The following is an 18,244-nucleotide window of genomic DNA, read 5'->3' as shown; positions in this document are numbered from 1 at the left end:
GAGGGATATAGAAAACCTGAAGTGAAGCATCGGAATCTATATCTAGAGTCACAGGAATGGTTCAAAACATAGACAGTAAGAAGAGTCAGTTTTCTTGTACTTAAGTCGGCATTGTGCCTTTTGTATTTAATTCCGATGGAATTTCTGTGTTTCATCGTCAATAAGAAGGTCAGAGGGATACAGTGAACCTGAAGTGAATCATCGGAATCTATAACTAGTGTCACAGGAATGGTTCAAAACATAGACAGTAAGATGAGTCAGTTTTCTTGTACTTCAGTCGGCATTGTGCCTTTTGTGTTTAATTTCGATGCAATATCTGTGTTTCATCTTCAATAAGAAGGTCAGAGGGATACAGTCAACTTGTAGTGAAGCATCGGAATCTATAACTAGTGTCACAGGAATGGTTCAAAACATAGACAGTAAGAAGAGTCAGTTTTCTTGCACTTAAGTCGGCATTGTTTCTTTTCTATTTAATTCCGATGCAATTTCTATGTTTCATCGTCAATAAGAAGGTCAGAGGGATACAGTAAACCTGAATGGGAGCATCGGAATCTATAACTAGTGTCACAGGAATGGATCAAAACATAGACAGTAAGAAGAGTCAGTTTTCTTGTACTTAAGTCGTCATTGTGCCATTTGTATTTAATTCCGATGCAATTTCTGTGTTTCTTCGTCAATAAGAAGGTCAGAGGGATACAGTAAACCTGAAGTGAAGCATCGGTATCTATAACTAGTGTCACAGGAAGACAGTAAGAAGAGTCAGTTTTCTTGTACTTAAGTCGGCATTGTGCCTTTTGTGTTTAATTTCGATGCAATATCTGTGTTTCATCTTCAATAAGACGGCCAGAGGGATACAGTAAACGTGAAATGAAGCATTGGAATCTATAACTAGTGTCACAGGAATGGTTCAAAACATAGACAGTAAGAAGAGACAGTTTTCTTGTACTTAAGTCAGCATTGTTCCTTTTCTATTTAATTCCGATGCAATTTCTATTTTTCATCCTCAATAAGAAGGTCAGAGGGATACAGTAAACCTGAAGTGAAGCATCGGAATCTATTACTAGTGTCACTGGAAAGGATCAAAACATAGACAGTAAGAAGGGTCAGTTTTCTTGTACTTAAGTCGGCATTGTGCTTTTGTATTTAATTCCGATGCAATTTCTGTGTTTCATCGTCACTAAGATGGTCAGAGGGATACAGTAAACCTGAAGTAAAGCATCGGAATCTATAACTAGTGTCACAGGAATGGTTCAAAGCATAGACACTAAGAAGACTCAGTTTTCTTGTACTTAAGTCGTCATTGTGCCCTTTGTACTTAATTCCGATGCAATTTCTGTGTTTCATCGTCAATAAGAAGGTCAGAGGGATAGAGTAAACCGGTAGTGAAGCATCGGAATCTATAACTAGTGTCACAGGAATGGTTCAAAACATTTACATAAGAAGAGTCAGTTTTCTTGTACTTAAGTCGGCATTGTGCCTTTTCTATTTAATTCCGATGCAATTTCAGTATTGCATCGTCAATAAGAAGATCAGAGGGATACAGTAAACCTAAAGTGAAGCATCGGAATCTATAACTAGTGTCACATGAATGGTTCAAACATAGACAGTAAGAAGAGTCAGTTTTCTTGTACTTAAGTCGGCATTGTGCTTTTTGTATTTAATTCTGATGCAAATTCTGTGTTTCATCGTCAATAAGAAGGTCAGAGGGATACAGTAAACCTGAAGTGAAGCATCGGAATCCATAACTAGTGTCACAGGAATGTTTCAAAACATAGACAGTACGAAGAGTCAGTTTTCTTGTACTTAAGTTGGCATTGTGCTTTTTGTATTTAATTCAGATGTGATTTCTGCGTTTCATCGTCAATAAGAAGGTCAGAGGGATATAGAAAACCTGAAGTGAAGCATCGGAATCTATTACTAGTGTCACAGGAAAGGATAAAAACATAGACAGTAAGAAGAGTCAGTTTTCTTGTACTTAAGTCGGCATTGTGCTTTTGTATTTAATTCCGATGCAATTTCTGTGTTTCATCGTCACTAAGAAGGTCAGAGGGATACAGTAAACCTGAAGTGAAGCATCGGAATCTATATCTAGTGTCACAGGAATGGTTCAAAACATAGACAGTAAGAAGAGTCAGTCTTCTTGTACTTATGTCGGCATTGCACCTTTTGTATTTAATTCCGATGCAATTTCTGTGTTTCATCGTCAATAAGAAGGTCAGAGGTATACAGTAAACCTGAAGTGAAGCATCGGTATCTATAACTAGTGTCACAGGAAGGCAGTAAGAAGAGTCAGTTTTCTTGTACTTAAGTCGGCATTGTGCCTTTTGTGTTTAATTCCGATGCAATATCTGTGTTTCATCTTCAATAAGACGGTCAGAGGGATACAGTAAACGTGAAATGAAGCATTGGAATCTATAACTAGTGTCACAGGAATGGTTCAAAACATAAACAGTAAGAAGAGATAGTTTTCTTGTACTTAAGTCTGCATTGTTCCTTTTCTATTTAATTCCGAAGCAATTTCTATTTTTCATCCTCAATAAGAATGTCAGAGGGATACAGTAAACCAGAAGTGAAGCATCGGAATCTATTACTAGTGTCACAGGAAAGGATAAAAACATAGACAGTAAGAAGAGTCAGTTTTCTTGTACTTAAGTCGGCATTGTGCTTTTGTATTTAATTCCGATGCAATTTCTGTGTTTCATCGTCAATAAGAAGGTCAGAGGAAAACATTAAACCTTAAGTGAATCATCGGAATCTATAACTAGTGTCACAGGAATGGTTCAAAACATAGACAGTAAGAAGAGTCAGTTTTCTTGTACTTAAGTCGTCATTGTGCCATTTGTATTTAATTCCGATGCAATATCTGTGTTTCATCGTCAATGAGAAGGTCAGAGGGATACAGTAAACCTGAAGTGGAGCATCGGAATCTATATCTAGTGTAACAGGAATGGTTCAAAACATAGACAGTAAGAAGAGTCAGTTTTCTTGTACTTAAGTCGTCATTGTGCCATTTGTATTTAATTCCGATGCAATTTCTGTGTTTCATCGTCAATAAGAAGGTCAGAGGGATCCAGTAAACCTGAAGTGATGCATCGGTATCTATAACTAGTGTCACAGGAAGACAGTAAGAAGAGTCAGTTTTCTTGTACTTAAGTCGGCATTGTGCCTTTTGTGTTTAATTTCGATGCAATATCTGTTTTTCATCTTCAATAAGACGGTCAGAGGGATACAGTAAACGTGAAATGAAGCATTGGAATCTATAACTAGTGTCACAGGAATGGTTCAAAACATAGACAGTAAGAAGAGTCAGTTTTCTTGTACTTAGGTCTGCATTGTTCCTTTTCTATTTAATTCCGATGCAATTTCTATTTTTCATCCTCAATAAGAAGGTCAGAGGGATACGGTAAACCTGAAGTGAAGCATCGGAATCTATTACTAGTGTCACAGGAAAGGATCAAAACATAGACTGTAAGAAGAGTCAGTTTTCTTGTACTTAAGTCGGCATTGGGCCTTTTGTATGTAATTCCGATGCAATTTCTGTGTTTCATCGTCAATAAGAAGGTCAGAGGAATACAGTAAACCTGAAGTGAAGCATCGGTATCTATAACTAGTGTCACAGGAATGGTTCAAAACATATACAGTAAGAAGAGTCAGTTTTCTTGGACTTAAGTCGTCATTGTGCAATTTGTATTTAATTCCGATGCAATATCTGTGTTTCATCGTCAATAAGAATGTCAGAGGGATACAGTAAACCTGAGGTGAAGCATCGGAATCTATAACTAGTGTCACATGAATGGTTCAAAACATAGACAGTAAGAAGTGTCAGTTAACTTGTACTTAAGTCGGCATTGTGCCTTTTGTATTTAATTCCGATGCAATTTCTGTGTTTCATCAGCAATAAGAAGGTCAGAGGGATACAGTAAACCTGAAGTGAAGCATCGGAATCTATAACTAGTGTCACAGGAATGGTTCCGAACGTAGACAGTAAGAAGAGTCAGTTTTCTTGTACTTAAGTCGGCATTGTGCCTTTTGTATTTATTTCCGATGCAATTTCTGCGTTACATCGTCAATAAGAAGGTCAGAGGGATACAGTAAACCTGAAGTGAAGCATCGGAATCTATAACTAGTGTCACAGGAATGGTTCATAGCATAGACACTAAGAAGAGTCAGTTTTCTTGTTCTTAAGTCGGCATTGTGACTTTTGTACTTAATTCCGATGCAATTTCTGTGTTTCATCGTCAATAAGAAGGTCAGAGGGATGGAGTAAACCGGTAGTGAAGCATCGGAATCTATAACTAGTGTCACAGGAATGGTTCAAAACATTTACATAAGAAGAGTCAGTTTTCTTGTACTTAAGTCGACATTGTGCCTTTTGTATTTAATTCCGATGCAATTTCTGTATTTCATCGTCAATAAGAAGATCAGAGGGATACAGTAAACCTCAAGTGAAGCATCGGAATCTATAACTAGTGTCACAAGAATGGTTCAAACATAGACAGTAAGAAGAGTCAGTTTTCTTGTACTTAAGTCGGCATTGTGCTTTTTGTATTTAACTCTGATGCAATTTCTGTGTTTCATCGTCAATAAGAAGGTCAGAGGGATACAGTAAACCTGAAGTGAAGCATCGGAATCCATAACTAGTGTCACAGGAATGGTTCAAAACATAGACTGTACGAAGAGTCAGTTTTCTTGTACTTAAGTTGGCATTGTGCTTTTTGTATTTAATTCAGATGCGATTTCTGCGTTTCATCGTCAATAAGTAGGTCAGAGGGATATAGAAAACCTGAAGTGAAGCATCGGAATCTATATCTAGTGTCACAGGAATGGTTCAAATCATAGACAGTAAGAAGAGTCAGTTTTCTTGTACTTAAGTCGGCATTGTGCCTTTTGTATTTAATTCCGATGCAATTTCTGTGTTTCATCGTCAATAAGAAGGTCAGAGGGATACAGTAAACCTGAAGTGAATCATCGGAATCTATAACTAGTGTCACAGGAATGGTTCAAAACATAGGCAGTACGATGAGTCAGTTTTCTTGTACTTAAGTCGGCATAGTGCCTTTTGTGTTTAATTCCGATGCAATATCTGTGTTTCAGCTTCAATAAGAAGGTCAGAAGGATACAGTCAACTTGAAGTGAAGCATCGGAATCTATAACTAGTGTCACAGGAATGGTTCAAAACATAGACAGTAAGAAGAGTCAGTTTTCTTGCACTTAAGTCGGCATTGTTTCTTTTCTTTTTAATTCCGATGCAATTTCTATGTTTCATCGTCAATAAGAAGGTCAGAGGGATACAGTAAACCTGAATGGAAGCATCGGAATCCATAACTAGTGTCACAGGAATGGATTAAAACATAGACAGTAAGAAGAGTCAGTTTTCTTGTGCTTAAGTCGGCATTGTGCCTATTGTATTTAATTCCGATGCAATTTCTGTGTTTCATCGTCAATAAGAAGGTCAGAGGAATACAGTAAACCTGAAGTGAAGCATCGTAATCTATAACTAGTGTCACATGAATGGTTCAAAACATAGACAGTAAGAAGAGTCAGTTTTCTAGTACTTAAGTCGTCATTGTGCCTTTTGTATTTAATTCCGATGCAATATCTGTGTTTCATCGTCAATGAGAAGGTCAGAGGGATACAGTAAACCTGAAGTGGAGCATCGGAATCTATATCTAGTGTCACAGGAATGGTTCAAAACATACACAGTAAGAAGAGTCAGTCTTCTTGTACTTAAGTCGGCATTGCACCTTTTCTATTTAATTCCGATGCAATTTCTGTGTTTCATCGTCAATAAGAAGGTCAGAGGGATACAGTAAACCTGAAGTGAAGCATCGGTATCTATAACTAGTGTCACAGGAAGACAGTAAGAAGAGTCAGTTTTCTTGTACTTAAGTCGGCATTGTGCCTTTTGTGTTTAATTTCGATGCAATATCTGTGTTTCATCTTCAATAAGACGGTCAGAGGGATACAGTAAACGTGAAATGAAGCATTGGAATCTATAACTAGTGTCACAGGAATGGTTCAAAACATAGACAGTAAGAAGAGTCAGTTTTCTTGTACTTAAGTCTGCATTGTTCCTTTTCTATTTAATTCCGATGCAATTTCTATTTTTCATCCTCAATAAGAAGGTCAGAGGGATACGGTAAACCTGAAGTGAAGCATCGGAATCTATTACTAGTGTCACAGGAAAGGATCAAAACATAGACAGTAAGAAGAGTCAGTTTTCTTGTACTTAAGTCGGCATTGGGCCTTTTGTATTTAATTCCGATGCAATTTCTGTGTTTCATCGTCAATAAGAAGGTCAGAGGAATACAGTAAACCTGAAGTGAAGCATCGGTATCTATAACTAGTGTCACAGGAATGGTTCAAAACATATACAGTAAGAAGAGTCAGTTTTCTTGGACTTAAGTCGTCATTGTGCAATTTGTATTTAATTCCGATGCAATATCTGTGTTTCATCGTCAATAAGAATGTCAGAGGGATACAGCAAACCTGAGGTGAAGCATCGGAATCTATAACTAGTGTCACATGAATGGTTCAAAACATAGACAGTAAGAAGTGTCAGTTAACTTGTACTTAAGTCGGCATTGTGCCTTTTGTATTTAATTCCGATGCAATTTCTGTGTTTCATCAGCAATAAGAAGGTCAGATGGATACAGTAAACCTGAAGTGAAGCATCGGAATCTATAACTAGTGTCACAGGAATGGTTCCGAACATAGACAGTAAGAAGAGTCAGTTTTCTTGTACTTAAGTCGGCATTGTGCCTTTTGTATTTATTTCCGATGCAATTTCTGCGTTTCATCGTCAATAAGAAGGTCAGAGGGATACAGTAAAGCTGAGGTGAAGCATCGGAATCTATAACTAGTGTCACATGAATGGTTCAAAACATAGACAGTAAGAAGAGTCAGTTAACTTGTACTTAAGTCGGCATTGTGCCTTTGTATTTAATTCCGATGCAATTTCTGTGTTTCATCGTCAATAAACAAGGTCAGAGGGATCCAGTAAACCTGAAGTGTAGCATCGGAATCTATAACTAGTGTCACAGGAATGGTTCAAAATATAGACAGTAAGAAGAGTCAGTTTTCGTGTACTTAAGTCGGCATTGTGCCTTTTGTATTTAATTCCGATGCAATTTCTGTGTTTCATCGTCAATAAGAAGGTTAGAGGGATACAGTAAAGCTGAAGTGAAGCATCGGAATCTATAACTAGTGTCACAGGAATGGTACAAAGCTTAGACAGTAAGTAGAGTCAGTTTTCTTGTACTTAAGTCGGCATTGTGGGTTTTGTATTTTTTTCCGATGCAATTTCTGTGATTCATCGTCAATAAGAATGTCAGAGGGATACAGTAAACCAGAAGTGAAGCATGGGAATCTATAACTAGTGTCAATGGAATGGTTCAAAACATAGACAGTAAGAAGAGTCAGTTTTCTTGTACTTAAGTCGGCATTGTGCATTTTGTATATAATTCCGTTGCAATTTCTGTGTTTCATCGTCAATAAGAAGGTCAGAATGATACAGTAAACCTGAGGTGAAGCATCGGAATCTATAACTAGTGTCACAGGAATGGTTCAAAACATAGACAGTAAAAAGAGTCAGTTTTCTAGTACTTAAGTGGGCATTGTGACTTTTCTATTTAATTCCGATGCAATTTCTGTGTTTCATCGTCAATAAGATGGTCAGAGGGATACAGTAAACCTGAAGTGAAGCATCGGAAAACTAGTGTCACACGAATGGTTCAAAACATAGACAGTAAGAAGAATCAGTTTTCTTGTCCTTAAGTCGGCATTGTGCCTTTTTATTTAATTCCGATGCAATTTCTGTGTTTCATCGTCAATAAGAAAGTCAGAGTGATACAGTAAACCTGAAGTGATGCATCGGAATCTATAACTAGTGTCACAGGAATGGTTCAAAGCATAGACAGTAAGAAGAGTCAGTTTTCTTGTACTTAAGTCGGCATTGTGACTTTTCTATTTAATTCTGACGCAATTTCTGTGTTTCATCGACAGTAAGAAGGTCAAAGGGATACAGTAAAAATGAAGTGAAGCATCGGAATCCATAACTAGTGTCACAGGAATGGTTCAAAGCATAGACACTAAGAAGAGTCCGTTTTCTTGTTCTTACGTCGGCATTGTGCCTTTTGTACTTACTTCCGATGCAATTTCTGTCTTTCATCGTCAATAAGAAGGTCAGAGGGATAGAGTAAACCGGTAGTGAAGAATCGGAATCTATAACTAGTGTCACAGGAATGGTTCAAAACATATACATAAGAAGAGTCAGTTTTCTTGTACTTAAGTCAGCATTGTGCCTTTTGTATTTAATTCCGATGCAATTTCTGTATTTCATCGTCAATAAGAAGATCAGAGGGATACAGTAAACCTAAAGTGAAGCATCGGAATCTATAACTAGTGTCACATGAATGGTTCAAACATAGACAGTAAGAAGAGTTAGTTTTCTTGTACTTAAGTTGGCATTGTGCTTTTTGTATTTAATTCAGATGCGACTTCTGCGTTTCATCGTCAATAAGAAGATCAGAGGGATATAGGAAACCTGAAGTGAAGCATCGGAATCTATATCTAGTGTCACAGGAATGGTTCAAAGCATAGACAGTAAGAAGAGTCAGTTTTCTTGTACTTAAGTCGGCGTTGTGCCCTTTGTATTTAATTCCGATGCAATTTCTGTGTTTCATCGTCAATAAGAAGGTCAGAGGGATACAGTAAACCTGAAGTGAATCATCGGAATCTATAACTAGTGTCACAGGAATGGTTCAAAACATAGACAGTAAGATGAGTCAGTTTTCTTGTACTTAAGTCGGCATTGTGCCTTTTGTGTTTAATTCCGATGCAATATCTGTGTTTCAGCTTCAATAAGAAGGTCAGTAGGATACAGTCAACCTGAAGTGAAGCATCGGAATCTATAACTAGTGTCGCAGGAATGGTTCAAAACATAGACAGTAAGAAGAGTCAGTTTTCTTACACTTAAGTCGGCATTGTTTCTTTTCTATTTAATTCCGATGCAATTTCTATGTTTCATCGTCTATAAGAAGGTCAGAGGGATACAGTAAACCTGAATGGAAGCATCTGAATCTATAACTAGTGTCACAGGAATGGATCAAAACATAGACAGTAAGATGAGTCCGTTTTCTTGTACTTAAGTCGGCATTGTGCCTATTGTATTTAATTCCGATGCAATTTCTGTGTTTCATCGTCAATAAGAAGGTCAGAGGAATACAGTAAACCTGAAGTGAAGCATCGGAATCTATAACTAGTGTCACAGGAATGGTTCAAAACATAGACAGTAAGACGAGTCAGTTTTCTTGTACTTAAGTCGTCATTGTGCCATTTGTATTTAATTCCGATGCAATATCTGTGTTTCATCGTCAATGAGAAGGTCAGAGGGATACAGTAAACCTGAAGTGGAGCATCGGAATCTATATCTAGTGTCACAGGAATGGTTCAAAACATAGACAGTAAGAAGAGTCAGTCTTCTTGTACTTAAGTCGGCATTGCACCTTTTGTATTTAATTCCGATGCAATTTCTGTGTTTCATCGTCAATAAGAAGGTCAGAGGGATACAGTAAACCTGAAGTGAAGCAACGGTATCTATAACTAGTGTCACAGGAAGACAGTAAGAAGAGTCAGTTTTCTTGTACTTAAGTCGGCATTGTGCCTTTTGTGTTTAATTTCGATGCAATATCTGTGTTTCATCTTCAATAAGACGGTCAGAGGGAGACAGTAAACGTGAAATGAAGCATTGGAATCTATAACTAGTGTCACAGGAATGGTTCAAAACATAGACAGTTAGAAGAGTCAGTTTTCTTGTACTTAAGTCTGCATTGTTCCTTTTCTATTTAATTCCGATGCAATTTCTATTTTTCATCCTCAATAAGAAGGTCAGAGGGATACGGTAAACCTGAAGTGAAGCATCGGAATCTATTACTAGTGTCACAGGAAAGGATCAAAACATAGACAGTAAGAAGAGTCAGTTTTCTTGTACTTAAGTCGTCATTGGGCCTTTTGTTTTTAATTCCGATGCAATTTCTGTGTTTCATCGTCAATAAGAAGGTCAGAGGAATACAGTAAACCTGATGTGAAGCATCGGTATCTATAACTAGTGTCACAGGAATGGTTCAAAACATATACAGTAAGAAGAGTCAGTTTTCTTGGACTTAAGTCGTCATTGTGCAATTTGTATTTAATTCCGATGCAATATCTGTGTTTCATCGTCAATAAGAATGTCAGAGGGATACAGTAAACCTGAAGTGAAGCATCGGAATCTATAACTAGTGTCACATGAATGGTACAAAACATAGACAGTAAGAAGTGTCAGTTAACTTGTACTTAAGTCGGCATTGTACCTTTTGTATTTAATTCCGATGCAATTTCTGTGTTTCATCAGCAATAAGAAGGTCAGAGGGATACAGTCAACCTGAAGTGAAGCATCGGAATCTATAACTAGTGTCACAGGAATGGTTCCGAACATAGACAGTAAGAAGAGTCAGTTTTCTTGTACTTTAGTCGGCATTGTGCCTTTTGTATTTATTTCCGATGCAATTTCTGTGTTTCATCGTCAATAAGAAGGTCAGAGGGATACAGTAGAGCTGAAGTGAAGCATCGGAATCTATAACTAGTGTCACATGAATGGTTCAAAACATAGACAGTAAGAAGAGTCAGTTAACTTGTACTTAAGTCGGCATTGTGCCTTTTGTATTTAATTCCGATACAATTTCTGTGTTTCATCGTCAATAAGAAGGTCAGATGGATACAGTAAACCTGAAGTGAAGCATCGGAATCTATAACTAGTGTCACAGGAATGGTTCAAAACATAGACAGTAAGAAGAGTCAGTTTTCGTGTACTTAAGTCGGCATTGTGCCTTTTGTATTTAATTCCGATGCAATTTCTGTGTTTCATCGTCAATAAGAAGGTCAGAGGAATACAGTAAACCTGAAGTGAAGCATCGGACTCTATAACTAGTGTCACAGGAATGGTTCAAAACATAGACAGTAAGACGAGTCAGTTTTCTTGTACTTAAGTCGTCATTGTGCCATTTGTATTTAATTCCGATGCAATATCTGTGTTTCATCGTCAATGAGAAGGTCAGAGGGATACAGTAAACCTGAAGTGGAGCATCGGAATCTATATCTAGTGTCACAGGAATGGTTCAAAACATAGACAGTAAGAAGAGTCAGTCTTCTTGTACTTAAGTCGGCATTGCACCTTTTGTATTTAATTCCGATGCAATTTCTGTGTTTCATCGTCAATAAGAAGGTCAGAGGGATACAGTAAACCTGAAGTGAAGCAACGGTATCTATAACTAGTGTCACAGGAAGACAGTAAGAAGAGTCAGTTTTCTTGTACTTAAGTCGGCATTGTGCCTTTTGTGTTTAAGTTCGATGCAATATCTGTGTTTCATCTTCAATAAGACGGTCAGAGGGAGACAGTAAACGTGAAATGAAGCATTGGAATCTATAACTAGTGTCACAGGAATGGTTCAAAACATAGACAGTTAGAAGAGTCAGTTTTCTTGTACTTAAGTCTGCATTGTTCCTTTTCTATTTAATTCCGATGCAATTTCTATTTTTCATCCTCAATAAGAAGGTCAGAGGGATACGGTAAACCTGAAGTGAAGCATCGGAATCTATTACTAGTGTCACAGGAAAGGATCAAAGCATAGACAGTAAGAAGAGTCAGTTTTCTTGTACTTAAGTCGTCATTGGGCCTTTTGTTTTTAATTCCGATGCAATTTCTGTGTTTCATCGTCAATAAGAAGGTCAGAGGAATACAGTAAACCTGATGTGAAGCATCGGTATCTATAACTAGTGTCACAGGAATGGTTCAAAACATATACAGTAAGAAGAGTCAGTTTTCTTGGACTTAAGTCGTCATTGTGCAATTTGTATTTAATTCCGATGCAATATCTGTGTTTCATCGTCAATAAGAATGTCAGAGGGATACAGTAAACCTGAAGTGAAGCATCGGAATCTATAACTAGTGTCACATGAATGGTACAAAACATAGACAGTAAGAAGTGTCAGTTAACTTGTACGTAAGTCGGCATTGTACCTTTTGTATTTAATTCCGATGCAATTTCTGTGTTTCATCAGCAATAAGAAGGTCAGAATGATACAGTAAACCTGAGGTGAAGCATCGGAATCAATAACTAGTGTCACAGGAATGGTTAAAAACATAGACAGTAAGAAGAGTCAGTTTTCTAGTACTTAAGTCGGCATTGTGCCTTTTCTATTTAATTCCGATGCAGTTTCTGTGTTTCATCGTCAATAAGATGGTCAGAGGGATACAGTAAACCTGAAGTGAAGCATCGGAAAACTAGTGTCACAGGAATGGTTCAAAACATAGACAGTAAGAAGAATCAGTTTTCTTGTCCTTAAGTCGGCATTGTTTCTTTTGTATTTAATTCCGATGCAATTTCTGTGTTTCATCGTCAATAAGAAGGTCAGAGGGATACAGTAAACCTGAAGTGAAGCATCGGAATCTATAACTAGTGTTACAGGAATGGTTCAAAGCATAGACAGTAAGAAGAGTCAGTTTTCTTGTACTTAAGTCGGCATTGTGAATTTTCTATTTAATTCCGACGCAATTTCTGTGTTTCATCGACAATAAGAAGGTCAAAGGGATACAGTAAAAATGAAGTGAAGCATCGGAATCCATAACTAGTGTCACAGGAATGGTTCAAAGCATAGACACTAAGAAGAGTCCGTTTTCTTGTACTTACGTCGGCATTGTGCCTTTTGTACTTAATTCCGATGCAATTTCTGTGTTTCATCGTCAATAAGAAGGTCAGAGGGATAGAGTAAACCTGAAGTGAAGCATCGGAATCCATAACTAGTGTCACAGGAATGGTTCAAAACATAGACATTACGAAGAGTCAGTTTTCTTGTACTTAAGTTGGCATTGTGCTTTTTGTATTTAATTCAGATGCGACTTCTGCGTTTCATCGTCAATAAGAAGATCAGAGGGATATAGGAAACCTGAAGTGAAGCATCGGAATCTATATCTAGTGTCACAGGAATGGTTCAAAGCATAGACAGTAAGAAGAGTCAGTTTTCTTGTACTGAAGTCGGCGTTGTGCCCTTTGTATTTAATTCCGATGCAATTTCTGTGTGATTCATCGTCAATAAGAAGGTCAGAGGGATACAGTAAACCTGAAGTGAATCATCGGAATCTATAACTAGTGTCACAGGAATGGTTCAAACATAGACAGTAAGAAGAGTCAGTTTTCTTATACTTAAGTCGGCATTGTGCTTTTTGTATTTAACTCTGATGCAATTTCTGTGTTTTATCGTCAATAAGAAGGTCAGAGGGATACAGTAAACCTGAAGTGAAGCATCGGAATCCATAACTAGTGTCACAGGAATGGTTCAAAACATAGACATTACGAAGAGTCAGTTTTCTTGTACTTAAGTTGGCATTGTGCTTTTTGTATTTAATTCAGATGCGACTTCTGCGTTTCATCGTCAATAAGAAGATCAGAGGGATATAGGAAACCTGAAGTGAAGCATCGGAATCTATATCTAGTGTCACAGGAATGGTTCAAAGCATAGACAGTAAGAAGAGTCAGTTTTCTTGTACTGAAGTCGGCGTTGTGCCCTTTGTATTTAATTCCGATGCAATTTCTGTGTGATTCATCGTCAATAAGAAGGTCAGAGGGATACAGTAAACCTGAAGTGAATCATCGGAATCTATAACTAGTGTCACAGGAATGGTTCAAAACATAGACAGTAAGATGAGTCAGTTTTCTTGTACTTAAGTCGGCATTGTGCCTTTTGTGTTTAATTCCGATGCAATATCTGTGTTTCAGCTTCAATAAGAAGGTCAGAAGGATACAGTCAACCTGAAGTGAAGCATCGGAATCTATAACTAGTGTCACAGGAATGGTTCAAAACATAGACAGTAAGAAGAGTCAGTATTCTTACACTTAAGTCGGCATTGTTTCTTTTCTATTTAATTCCGATGCAATTTCTATGTTTCATCGTCAATAAGAAGGTCAGAGGGATACAGTAAACCTGAATGGAAGCATCTGAATCTATAACTAGTGTCACAGGAATGGATCAAAACATAGACAGTAAGATGAGTCCGTTTTCTTGTACTTAAGTCGGCATTGTGCCTATTGTATTTAATTCCGAAGCAATTTCTGTGTTTCATCGTCAATAAGAAGGTCAGAGGAATACAGTAAACCTGAAGTGAAGCATCGGAATCTATAACTAGTGTCACAGGAATGGTTCAAAACATAGACAGTAAGAAGAGTCAGTTTTCTTGTACTTAAGTCGTCATTGTGCCATTTGTATTTAATTCCGATGCAATAACTGTGTTTCATCGTCAATGAGAAGGTCAGAGGGATACAGTAAACCTGAAGTGGAGCATCGGAATCTATATCTAGTGTCACAGGAATGGTTCAAAACATAGACAGTAAGAAGAGTCAGTCTTCTTGTACTTAAGTCGGCATTGCACCTTTTGTATTTAATTCCGATGCAATATCTGTGTTTCATCGTCAATAAGAAGGTCAGAGGGATACAGTAAACCTGAAGTGAAGCAACGGTATCTATAACTAGTGTCACAGGAAGACAGTAAGAAGAGTCAGTTTTCTTGTACTTAAGTCGGCATTGTGCCTTTTGTGTTTAATTTCGATGCAATATCTGTGTTTCATCTTCAATAAAACGGTCAGAGGGATACAGTAAACGTGAAATGAAGCATTGGAATCTATAACTAGTGTCACAGGAATGGTTCAAAACATAGACAGTAAGAAGAGTCAGTTTTCTTGTACTTAAGTCTGCATTGTTCCTTTTCTATTTAATTCCGATGCAATTTCTATTTTTCATCCTCAATAAGAAGGTCAGAGGGATACGGTAAACCTGAAGTGAAGCATCGGAATCTATTACTAGTGTCACAGGAAAGGATCAAAACATAGACAGTTAGAAGAGTCAGTTTTCTTGTACTTAAGTCGTCATTGGGCCTTTTGTATTTAATTCCGATGCAATTTCTGTGTTTCATCGTCAATAAGAAGGTCAGAGGGAAACAGTAAACCTGAAGTGAATCATCGGAATCTATAACTAGTGTCACAGGAATGGTTCAAAACATAGACAGTAAGATGAGTCAGTTTTCTTGTACTTAAGTCGGCATTGTGCCTTTTGTGTTTAATTCCGATGCAATATCTGTGTTTCAGCTTCAATAAGAAGGTCAGAAGGATACAGTCAACCTGAAGTGAAGCATCGGAATCTATAACTAGTGTCACAGGAATGGTTCAAAACATAGACAGTAAGAGGAGTCAGTTATCTTACACTTAAGTCGGCATTGTTTCTTTTCTATTTAATTCCGATGTAATTTCTATGTTTCATCGTCAATAAGAAGGTCAGAGGGATACAGTAAACCTGAATGGAAGCATCTGAATCTATAACTAGTGTCACAGGAATGGATCAAAACATAGACAGTAAGATGAGTCCGTTTTCTTGTACTTAAGTCGGCATTGTGCCTATTGTATTTAATTCCGATGCAATTTCTGTGTTTCATCGTCAATAAGAAGGTCAGAGGAATACAGTAAACCTGAAGTGAAGCATCGGAATCTATAACTAGTGTCACAGGAATGGTTCAAAACTTAGACAGTAAGACGAGTCAGTTTTCTTGTACTTAAGTCCTCATTGTGCCATTTGTATTTAATTCCGATGCATTATCTGTGTTTCATCGTCAATGAGAAGGTCAGAGGGATACAGTAAACCTGAAGTGGAGCATCGGAATCTATTTCTAGTGTCACAGGAATTGTTCAAAACATAGACAGTAAGAAGAGTCAGTCTTCTTGTACTTAAGTCGGCATTGCACCTTTTGTATTTAATTCCGATGCAATTTCTGTGTTTCATCGTCAATAAGAAGGTCAGAGGGATACAGTAAACCTGAAGTGAAGCAACGGTATCTATAACTAGTGTCACAGGAAGACAGTAAGAAGAGTCAGTTTTCTTGTACTTAAGTCGGCATTGTGCCTTTTGTGTTTAATTTCGATGCAATATCTGTGTTTCATCTTCAATAAGACGGTCAGAGGGATACAGTAAACGTGAAATGAAGCATTGGAATCTATAACTAGTGTCACAGGAATGGTTCAAAACATAGACAGTAAGAAGAGTCAGTTTTCTTGTACTTAAGTCTGCATTGTTCCTTTTCTATTTAATTCCGATGCAATTTCTATTTTTCATCCTCAATAAGAAGGTCAGAGGGATACGGTAAACCTGAAGTGAAGCATCGGAATCTATTACTAGTGTCACAGGAAAGGATCAAAACATAGACAGTAAGAAGAGTCAGTTTTCTTGTACTTAAGTCGTCATTGGGCCTTTTGTATTTAATTCCGATGCAATTTCTGTGTTTCATCGTCAATAAGAAGGTCAGAGGAATACAGTAAACCTGATGTGAAGCATCGGTATCTATAACTAGTGTCACAGGAATGGTTCAAAACATATACAGTAAGAAGAGTCAGTTTTCTTGGACTTAAGTCGTCATTGTGCAATTTGTATTTAATACCGATGCAATATCTGTGTTTCATCGTCAATAAGAATGTCAGAGGGATACAGTAAACCTGAAGTGAAGCATCGGAATCTATAACTAGTGTCACATGAACGGTTCAAAACATAGACAGTAAGAAGTGTCAGTTAACTTGTACTTAAGTCGGCATTGTGCCTTTTGTATTTAATTCCGATGCAATTTCTGTGTTTCATCAGCAATAAGAAGGTCAGTGGGATACAGTCAACCTGAAGTGAAGCATCGGAATCTATAACTAGTGTCACAGGAATGGTTCAAAACATAGACAGTAAGAAGAGTCAGTTTTCGTGTACTTAAGTCGGCATTGTGCCTTTTGTATTTAATTCCGATGCAATTTCTGTGTTTCATCGTCAATAAGAAGGTTAGAGGGATACAGTAAAGCTGAAGTGAAGCATCGGAATCTATAACTAGTGTCACAGGAATGGTTCAAAACTTAGACAGTAAGAAGAGTCAGTTTTCTTGTACTTAAGTCGGCATTGTGCGTTTTGTATTTTATTCCGATGCAATTTCTGTGATTCATCGTCAATAAGAAGGTCAGAGGGATACAGTAAACCAGAAGTGAAGCATGGGAATCTATAACTAGTGTCAATGGAATGGTTCAAAACATTGACAGTAAGAAGAGTCAGTTTTCTTGTACTTAAGTCGGCATTGTGCCTTTTGTATATAATTCCGTTGCAATTTCTGTGTTTCATCGTCAATAAGAAGGTCAGAATGATACAGTAAACCTGAGGTGAAGCATCGGAATCTATAACTAGTGTCACAGGAATGGTTCAAAACATAGACAGTAAGAAGAGTCAGTTTACTAGTACTTAAGTCGGCATTGTGCCTTTTCTATTTAATTCCGATGCAATTTCTGTGTTTCATCGTCAATAAGATGGTCAGAGGGATACAGTAAACCTGAAGTGAAGCATCGGAAAACTAGTGTTACAGGAATGTTTCAAAACATAGACAGTAAGAAGAATCAGTTTTCTTGTCCTTAAGTCGGCATTGTGCCTTTTGTATTTAATTCCGATGCAATTTCTGTGTTTCATCGTCAATAAGAAGGTCAGAGGGATACAGTAAACCTGAAGTGAAGCATCGGAATCTATAACTAGTGTTACAGGAATGGTTCAAAGCATAGACAGTAAGAAGAGTCAGTTTTCTTGTACTTAAGTCGGCATTGTGACTTTTCTATTTAATTCCGACGCAATTTCTGTGTTTCATCGACAATAAGAAGGTCAAAGGGATACAGTAAAAATGAAGTGAAGCATCGGAATCCATAACTAGTGTCACAGGAATGGTTCAAAACATAGACAGTAAGAAGAGTCAGTTTCCTTGTACTTAAGTCGGCATTCTACATCTACATCTATACTCCGCGAGCCACCTTACGGTGTGTTGCGGAGGGTACTTATTGTACCACTATCTGATCCCCCCTTCCCTGTTCCATTCACGAATTGTGCGTGGAAAGAACGACTGCTTGTAAGTCTCCGTATTTGCTCTAATTTCCCGGATCTTTTCGTTGTGATCATTACGTGAGATATATGTGGGCGGTAGTAATATGTTGCCCATCTCTTCCCGGAATGTGCTCTCTCGTAATTTCGATAATAAACCTCTCCAAATTGCGTAACGCCTTTCTTGAAGTGTCCGCCACTGGAGCTTGTTCAGCATCTCCGTAACGCTCTCGCGCTGACTAAATGTCCCCATGACGAATCGCGCTGCTTTTCGCTGGAT

The sequence above is a fragment of the Schistocerca serialis genome, chromosome 11 (genome assembly GCF_023864345.2).
Source record: "Schistocerca serialis cubense isolate TAMUIC-IGC-003099 chromosome 11, iqSchSeri2.2, whole genome shotgun sequence".
Classification (NCBI taxonomy): Eukaryota; Metazoa; Arthropoda; class Insecta; order Orthoptera; family Acrididae; genus Schistocerca; species Schistocerca serialis.
The sequence above is the reverse complement of the archived record's forward strand: the minus strand, read 5'-3'. Positions refer to the sequence as shown.